Source organism: Macaca mulatta, chromosome 7, assembly GCF_049350105.2.
Source record: "Macaca mulatta isolate MMU2019108-1 chromosome 7, T2T-MMU8v2.0, whole genome shotgun sequence".
NCBI lineage: Eukaryota > Metazoa > Chordata > Mammalia > Primates > Cercopithecidae > Macaca > Macaca mulatta.
In genome coordinates, this window is record NC_133412.1 from 121,245,432 (window position 1) to 121,254,215 (window position 8,784).

Genomic DNA, 8,784 nt, shown 5'->3' on the forward strand with positions numbered 1-8,784 from the left:
TTTCTTCAGCATATCTAAGGCTTTGAACTTCAAATAGTTGCAATAAAGAGGTGAGAAGAAAGGGTTTAGGGAAAAAGTTGACATCTTGCCCATACCGTGGTAGGAAGGGCAGATAAGAACACAATGGACTCCCTTGTTAACAACTATATCTCCTCTAAATAATGGAAATGAGGATCTGATATATTTTATAAGCATTTTATTTATCTCCTTATTCAAAAATCTCAGCAGGATCACATTCTTCCAGAATAAAACACTCTCATCAATACTTAGAACACTGAATAGAGTGACGATACAGTGTAATACAATAAATAATAAGTTAAAGAAAAGATCCCTGATGTAACTATTTTTTCCTACAAAGTAACTTTTTTTTTTTTTACAATTGTGCCATTTGCTGAACATATTTTATGCATTTAAATAGAAGCTGTTGACCTCTCTTACCCCAATAATGTTCACTCACTACCTAATCAAAACCCTCTATGCAATTTCTTACATTTGTTTCTTCCTAGAATTTGTAATTTATTTCTTCTATATGGTGGCTCAAAGAAGAGATTCTTTAAAAAATGTGTGTACTATTAAAATTTTATTTGCAAAATAGTCAAGCAATGTTAATTTTTGAAAACAACTAATAAGTTTTATTTATGTAGTTCAATTGATCACGGAGATGGAATAACATAACAGAAACTTTTGAATTTCAAATTATCTATATCTAATAATTTTGAACTATAACAATATATTACTGTAGAATAAATAAAACACACAATTCAGCTAATGATAAAGGTCTAGTTAAAGGTCATGCCTTCTCCATTGCTCATAAAACATACCCAACCTATATACACTTAAGTGGGAGTTTTGCTGTTGATTTATTTCCTAAGTGGAATTATACTATATATAGTATCCTACCTTTTAATCTTATCCATTTTTAATGGATATCTCTATAGGTTAGTAGATAGAGACATAACTCAATATTTTCTAGTCCCTTGTGCACATAAATTGGTATACATAGTATCACATGGTTTCACACATGTTAATGCATTTAGTTTTCTTTTCTCTTTTATTTTTTTTTACTTTTTTTAAAGAGTTCCTCTCTTCTTTCATCTGCTCAAGCCTTTTTAAAGCCAATTAACCTTAGTTAACAATTCAGTATATATTCTGTAGTACTTTCCAACACATTCAATCTATACTTCTAGAAACATGCACAGACAGTTTTTTTCTTCACTGTGTAATATCTTATTTAAAACAGTCTAATTTTCTATATGGGTCACATGGGTGCGGCATATAATTTGTATTGGTTAGTTCCACCATCATTCTAAATCCTTTCAAGCATGACTTCTTGTAATGAAGCAGTGAAACAGCTGACACCGTGTTTTCCTGACTTCTCTGTAGCTAGTGTTCTGATGTAGGAAAGAAGCTGAACAGAAGGCAGTCATTTTGCTGGCATGTTTCGAGGTGGAGACAGTAAGCTTTTGGAGTGGTAGCTTTGGCAGAACCCTTGTGATTCTTAAGGTTCTTGACTGTGGCTCTCTGACCTTGCCAGTTGAGCAGTGTGGTTTTGGAAATCACTCAGTGGTGTGCTGAAAGCCAGCTCACATCAGCTGATGAGGGCTTATTTTGCATATCTCATCTCTACCTTGTCATATTGGTGGGTTAAAATGGGCCATGGTGGGGGTGTTTGCACTGCTATCTACAATGGACAAATTATATGAGGAAATTACTGGCTTCATGATGTTTTTTTTTTTTTTTTTTTTTTTTTTTTTTTTTTTTTTGAGACAGAGTCTCACTCTGTTGCTCAGGCTAGAGTGCAGTGGTGTGATCTCGGCTCACTGCAACCTCTGCCTCCCGGGTTCAAGCAATTCTCCTGCCTCAGTCACCCAACTAGCTGGGATTACAGGAGCACACCACCACACCCAGCTGATTTTTTTTTTTTTTTTTTGGTATTTTTAGTAGAGATGGGGTCTCGCTATGTTAGCCAAGCTAGTCTTGAACTCCTGACCTCAGGTGATGAGCCAGCCTCAGCCTCCCAAAGTGCTGGGGTTACAGGCATGACCCATAGCACCCGGCCTGTCCTCAGGGTTTTAGTCTTTTAGCTTAATGTGGTTGTAGAACAATGGAGGGGCTTTTTTTTTTTTTTTTTTAAATATTCTGGGATGTAATTCATTACTTCTTTTAGAGATACTGAAACTATAATTAGGAGAATTTGTGTCTCTCTGCATGGAGTTTAATTTTCAGCATCTTCTATTTCATTATGTGACAAGTGGAAAATGAATAAGAAACATTGGAACCCACAGAACTAAAACCATGATGCTTGGAAGAATTGGAAAACTTCAAGGTATTCCATATTCCCAGACTCCCTTGAGCTTCCATTAGGGACAAAAGTGGCCTTTTCTCACCTGTCTGAGGATGCCAGTCTTGTCTTCCTAGAAGACCATATAACAACCATCTAAGTCAATAATCTTGTAAGAGGATACCAACTTCCTTAATGCCCCACCACTACCACCTATCACTAACTCCAGATCTATAACTTGGAGTCAGATCCGTGCACGGCCCAGGGACAAACTATGAAGCATAATTAATTCTGAAGAGGAGAAACAGATTTTCTTAACTTAAGTCACTCTTGAGCTGAAGAGTATATACAGGAAATGAATTTAGAGTTTACTAGACAAAAGTGGATGATATAAAGTAGTAGTTCAGACTGAATTTATTACTACTGATGTACTTCCCAGGGACTACTAATTAATCTATGTGTGATCTCATTATGTGTTTGGCTGATTGGCCAAATCTACACCCAGGGTGGCCTATAATGAAAATAAATTTCAGAGGAAAAAGTTATTTGGTTGTTGTTTAGTGTAGAACACATTTTCTCCTATTAGAATCCACGTGTGTGGTGATATTCATCCACTCAGACCACAGTGTAAAAGTGTGAAGGTGAGATAGGGTGGCTGGAAGTCCAGCATGGCAGCCAGTATTATCATTTTTTATATGGGCCACCACAATGTTGGAAGCCTTAGGAAGCCTCAATTGAAAAATGCATTTGCAAATTTTTGAACATGAGAATGTTACACTGAATTTACTATGAATACTCTGTTATCTGTGATTTAAGTGTTTTCTCTGGAAAGCTGAGAGAAAATTTTCTTTAATAAACCCTAGAAAATACACTGGAAAAGAGAGTACAAGCATCCCTGAAAGAATCTTCCATGACAGGAAAGCAGGTTCATCCACCCTTATTAGTCTGGGAATAAGGGTGGGAGATGTTACCACTGTAATGGGTTTACTGATTTCAACTTGAACAAAAGAATGTCGTGAGCTCTTACAGTACTAAGATCCCTTTGAAGGAAGGGGAGGCAAGTCACAATTGAGAAATGACCTTACTAACATCATACCTGCTACTCTGTAAATGTTTCTTCTTTTTATGCGAAAGGGAGCTGTGCTCTTTATCAGAGTAACTATGCAATATAAAAGAAATAAGCAAAATTTAGGGGATGCTTACAGAGACTGCCATGGTGATGTACTCATGAGAGGAAGGCTTATGAAATTTGGATAGTAAATATAGTTGTGGTACAACCTTGTCTCACGTTGGTTTCAGTGGGATAGAAGAGGCAATGAACCTATCCTGTGGTTATTGCCTTAATAACCATTATAGTTGGTATACATTTAGAATAAATGACATATTCACCCTGCTTCCATGACTCTTTTCTAAGAGCGTGATCAGGATAAAAAGATTCAAGTGGAAACCTCTAGATCATTCCCTCCTTATAAGAATTACTCTGAAGATAAGGCATGTTTTGTTAGAGAATCAGAGAGACTGGGATCATGACCAAAGCCTTGAAACTCACAAGCATAGTGATTGTTATTACATCCATAATTAGCTACCATATTAATACTCAAAGGAAACATGATGCATGGAGAATGGTATTGATAATTGAAAACTGAATCATGTGATGAATCCAATTTCATGTATGTTTCAGATATGTTATCCTAATTGGAGCAAATCAACAGTCTCCATCATCTGATATGTAATTACTGAGTTGGAAATGTTTTTAAATTTACTTTAAAAAATGTCTCCCCAAATTGATTTCTCTGGCACCATTGTGCCTTTTGTTTGCATCAGTTTTCTTTGTCTGTGCCATAATTTAGCTTTTCCAGGTACAACTATTTTCATGAAATAGGTAATAATCATCTCAGTGCATGTTTCACCCTTTTACTTCATGTGGACGTATCCGCAAACATTAGGTATTATTTTAAAATTTGTTATATAAACAGTGGTCTTCTGTAACAGGTTATGATTTGTTTTCCCTTACACAATATTTTTCAGATTTATGTATGCTAATGCATGTAGCTTTACTTAATTTACACTCCATATTTAACTTTTATATTTGTTAATTATATTTATATCTACATATGTATAATTTTAACCATTTTTAATAGGGACACTTTTATTTTTTCAAAGGTTTTATTATATGGATTACACTACAATAAATATTTGTCTCCTTGGGCACATGGGCAAAATTCCTTCTAGATTAGAAAATGAAAATAGAATTATTGGGTCATGGGATATGTAAATATTCGTTTTACTATCACATTCAAAATTACACTTATAAGTGGTTATACAAATTTATACTTACTAGAGTATTGTATAAAAATTCCCATTGTTCTACAACTTGCCAAAATTTTGTATTGTAAGACTTAAATAATTGCCAATCTAATGTGTATGAAGTTTTGTAGCAATTGTATTTGGTACCAATTCACATCCTTTATATATGGGAAATCTGGGCATTCTCTGTGTGTTTTATGTTCATGTCCTTTGCCAGGTCAAATCGTAGTTCTGGTTCTAGATCCTTGAGGAATTGCCACACTGTCTTCCACAGTGCTTGAACTAATTTACATTTCCTCCAACAGTGTAAAAACCTTCCTATTTTCCCACAGCCTCACGGGCATCTGTTGTTTCTTGACTTTTTAATAATCACAATTCTGAAGGGGCATGAGATGATATCTTACCATGGTTTTGATTTGCATTTCTCTAATGATCAGAGATGTTGAGTTTTTTTTTTTTCTTTTTTCATATGTGTGTTGGCTGCATAAATGTCTTCTTTTGAGAAGTGTCTGTTCATGTCCTTTGCCCACTTATGGGTGGGGTTGTTTTTTTCTTGTAAATTTGTTTAAGTTCCTTGTAGATTCTGGATATTAGACCTTTGTCAGATGGGTAAATAGCAAAAATATTCTCTCATTTTGTAGGTTGCTTGTTCACTCTGAGAGAAGTTTCTTTTGCTCTTTAGTTTAATTAGATCCCATTTGTCAATGTTAGTTTTTGTTCTAATTGCTTTTGGCGATTTCATAATAAAATCTTTGCCCGTGCCTATGTCCTGAATGGTCTTGCCTAGGTTTTCGTCTATTGTTTTTACAGTTTGGGGTTTTACGTTTAAGTCTTTAATCCATCATGAGTTTATTTTTGTATAAGGTGTAAGGAAGGGGTCCAGTTTTAACATATGGCTATGCTGCATATGGCTAGCCAGTTTTCCCAGCACTGTTTATTAAATAAGGAATCCTTTCCCCATTGCTTGTTTTTGTCACATTTATTGAAGATCAGATGATAGTAGATGTGTGGTGATATTTCTGAGGTCTCTGTTCTATTCCGTTTGTCAACATATCTGTTTTGGTACCTGTACCATGCTGTTTTCATTACTGTAGACTTGTAGTATAGTTTGAAGTCAGGTAGTGTGATTCCTCCAGCTTTGTTCTTTTTTCTTAGGATTGTCTTGGCTATTTAGGCTTTTTTTTTTTTTTGGTTCCACATGAATTTTAAAGTAGTTCTTTTTTTTTTTTTTTTTTTCTAATTTGGTGAAGAATGTCAATGGTAACTCGATGGAATAGCATTGACTCTATAAATTACTTTGGCCAGTATGGCCATTTTCACAATATTGATTCTTCCTATCCATGTGGATGAAATGTTTTTCCATTTGTTTGTATCCTCTCTTATTTCCTTGAGCAGTGGTTTGTAGTATTCCTTGAAGAGGTCCTTCTCATCCCTTGTTAGCTGTATTCCTATGTATTTTATTCTCTTTGTAGCAATTGCAAATGAGAGTTCATTCACAATTTTACTCTCTGCTTGTCTATTGTGGGTGTATAGGAATGCTTGTGATTTTTGCACATTGATTTTGTATCCTGAGACTTTGCTGAGCTGCTTATCAGCTTAAAGAGTTTTGGGGCTGGGACAATACGGTTTTCTAAATATAGGACCATGTCATCTGGAAACAGAAACAATTTGACTTCCTCTCTTCCTACTTGAATACACTTTATTTTTTTCTTTTGCCTGATCACCCTGGCCAGAACTTCCAATACAATGTTGAATACAAGTGGAGACAGAGGGCATCCTTGTCTTATGTTAGTTTTCAAAGGGAATGCTCCCAGCTTTTGATCACTCAGTATTGCATTGGTTGTGGGCTTGTCATAAATAGCTCTTATTATTTGGAGATATGTTTCATCAATACCTAGTTTATTGAGAGTTTTTAACATGAAGTGATGTTGAATTTTATTGAATGCCCTTTCTGCATCTATTGAGATAGTCTTGTGGTTTTTGTCATTGGTTCTTTTTATGTGATGGATTACATTTATTAATTTGCATATGTTAAACCAGCCTTGCATCCCAGGTATAAAGTTGACTATTTGGTGGTGGATAAACTTTTGGGTGTGTTGCTGGATTCAGTTTGCCAGTATTTTATTGAGGATTTTCACATCGATGTACATCAGGAATATTGGCCTGAAGTTTTCTTTTTTGGTTGTGTCTCTGCCAGGTTTTGGTATCAGAATGATGCGGGCCTCATAAAATGAGTTAGGGTGAAGTCCCTTCTTTTCAATTGTTTGCAATGCTTTTATAAGGAGCGCTTTATAAGGAGTGCTACCAGATCCTTTTTGTTTCTCTGGTAGAATTCAGCTGTGAATATGTATGATCCTGGACTTTTTTTGTTGGTAGCTTATTTATTACTGCCTCAATTTCAGAACCTAGTATTGGTCTATTCAGGGATTCAACTTCTTCCTGGCTTAGTCTTGGGAGGCTGTATGTGTCCAGGAATTTATCCATTTCTTCTATATTTCCTAGGTTATTTGCAGAGAGGTGTTTATAGTATTCTCTGATGGTAGATTGTATTTCTGTGGGGTCAGTGGTAATATCCCCTTTATCATTTTTTATTGTATCCATTTGATTCTTCTCTCTTTTCTACTTTATTAGTCTAGCTAGTGGTCTATCTATTTTGTTAATTTTTTCAATAAACCTTCTCCTAGGTTTATTAATTTTTTGGAGAGTTTTTGTGTCTCTATCTCCTTCAGTTCTGCTCTGATCTTAGTTATTTTTTGTCTTTTGCTAGCTTTTGGATTTGTTTGCTCTTGCTTCTCTAGTTCTTTTAATTGTGATGTTAGGATGTTGATTTGAGATCTTTCTAGCTTTCTGAGGTGGGCACTTAGTGCTATAAATGTCCCTCTTAACACTGCTTTAGCTGCCTCCCAGAGATTTTGGTACATTGTCTCTTTGTTCTTCTTGCTTTCAAAGAATGTCTTGATTTCTGCTTTAATTTCGTTATTTACCCAGGAGTCACTCAGGAGCAAGTTGTTCAATTTCCATGCAGTTCTGTGGTTTTGAGAGAATTTCTTAATCTTGAGTTGTAATTTGATGTGCTATGATCTGAGAGACTGTTATGATTTCAGTTCTTTTGCATTTGCTGAGGAGTGTTTCACTTCCAATTATGTGGGTAATTTTAGGTAAGTGTCATTGGCACTGAGAAGAATGTGTATTTTGTTGATTTGGGGTGTTAAGTTCTGTAGATATCTATTAGATTCACTTGATTCACAGCTGTGTTCAAGTCTGAATATTTGTGTTAATTTTCTCTCTCATTGATCTAATATTGACAGTGGGATGTTAAAGTCTCCCACTATTGTTGTGTGGGAGTTTAAGTTTCTGTAGGTCTCTAATAACTTGTTTTTTGAATCTGGGTGCTCCTGTATTGGGTGCATATATATTTAGAAAAGTTAGCTCTTCTTGTTGAATTGAACCCTTTATCATTATGTAATGTCCCTCTTTGTCTTTTTTTTATCTGTTATGGTTTAAAGTCTGTTTTGTCAGAGACTAGGATTGAAACCCCTGCTATTTTCTGCTGTCCATTTGTTTGGTAAATTTTCCTTTGTCTCTTTATTTTGCACCTATATGTGGCTTCGCATATAAGATGAGTCACTTGAATATAGCACACTGATGGGTCTTAACCCTCTCCAATTTTCTTGTCTGTGTCTTTTTATTGGGGCATTTAGCCCATTTACATTTAAGGTTAATATTGTTTTGTGTATATATTTGATCCTGTCATCATGATGCTAGCTGGTTATTTTGCACACTAGTTGATGTAGTTTCTTCATCGTGTTATTGGTCTTGATATTTTGGTACTGGTTTTTCCTTTCCACATTTAGTACTTCCTTCAGGAGCTCTTGCAAGGCAGACCTGGTGATGATGAATTCCCTCAGCATTTGCTTTTTTGAAAAAAAAAATTATTTATCCTTCATTTATGAAGCTTAGTTTGACCAAATATGAAATTCTCAGTTGAAAATTCTTTTATTTAAGAATATTGAATATTGACCCCCACTCTATTCTGGCTCATAGGGTTCCTTCTGAGACATCTGCTGTTAGTCTGATGAACTTCTCTTTGTAGGTGACCTGGCCCTTCTCTCTGGTTACCTTTAGCATTTCTTCCTTCATTTTGACCTTGGAGAATCTAAAGATTACGTGTCTTAGGGTTTATCTTCTTTTGGAGT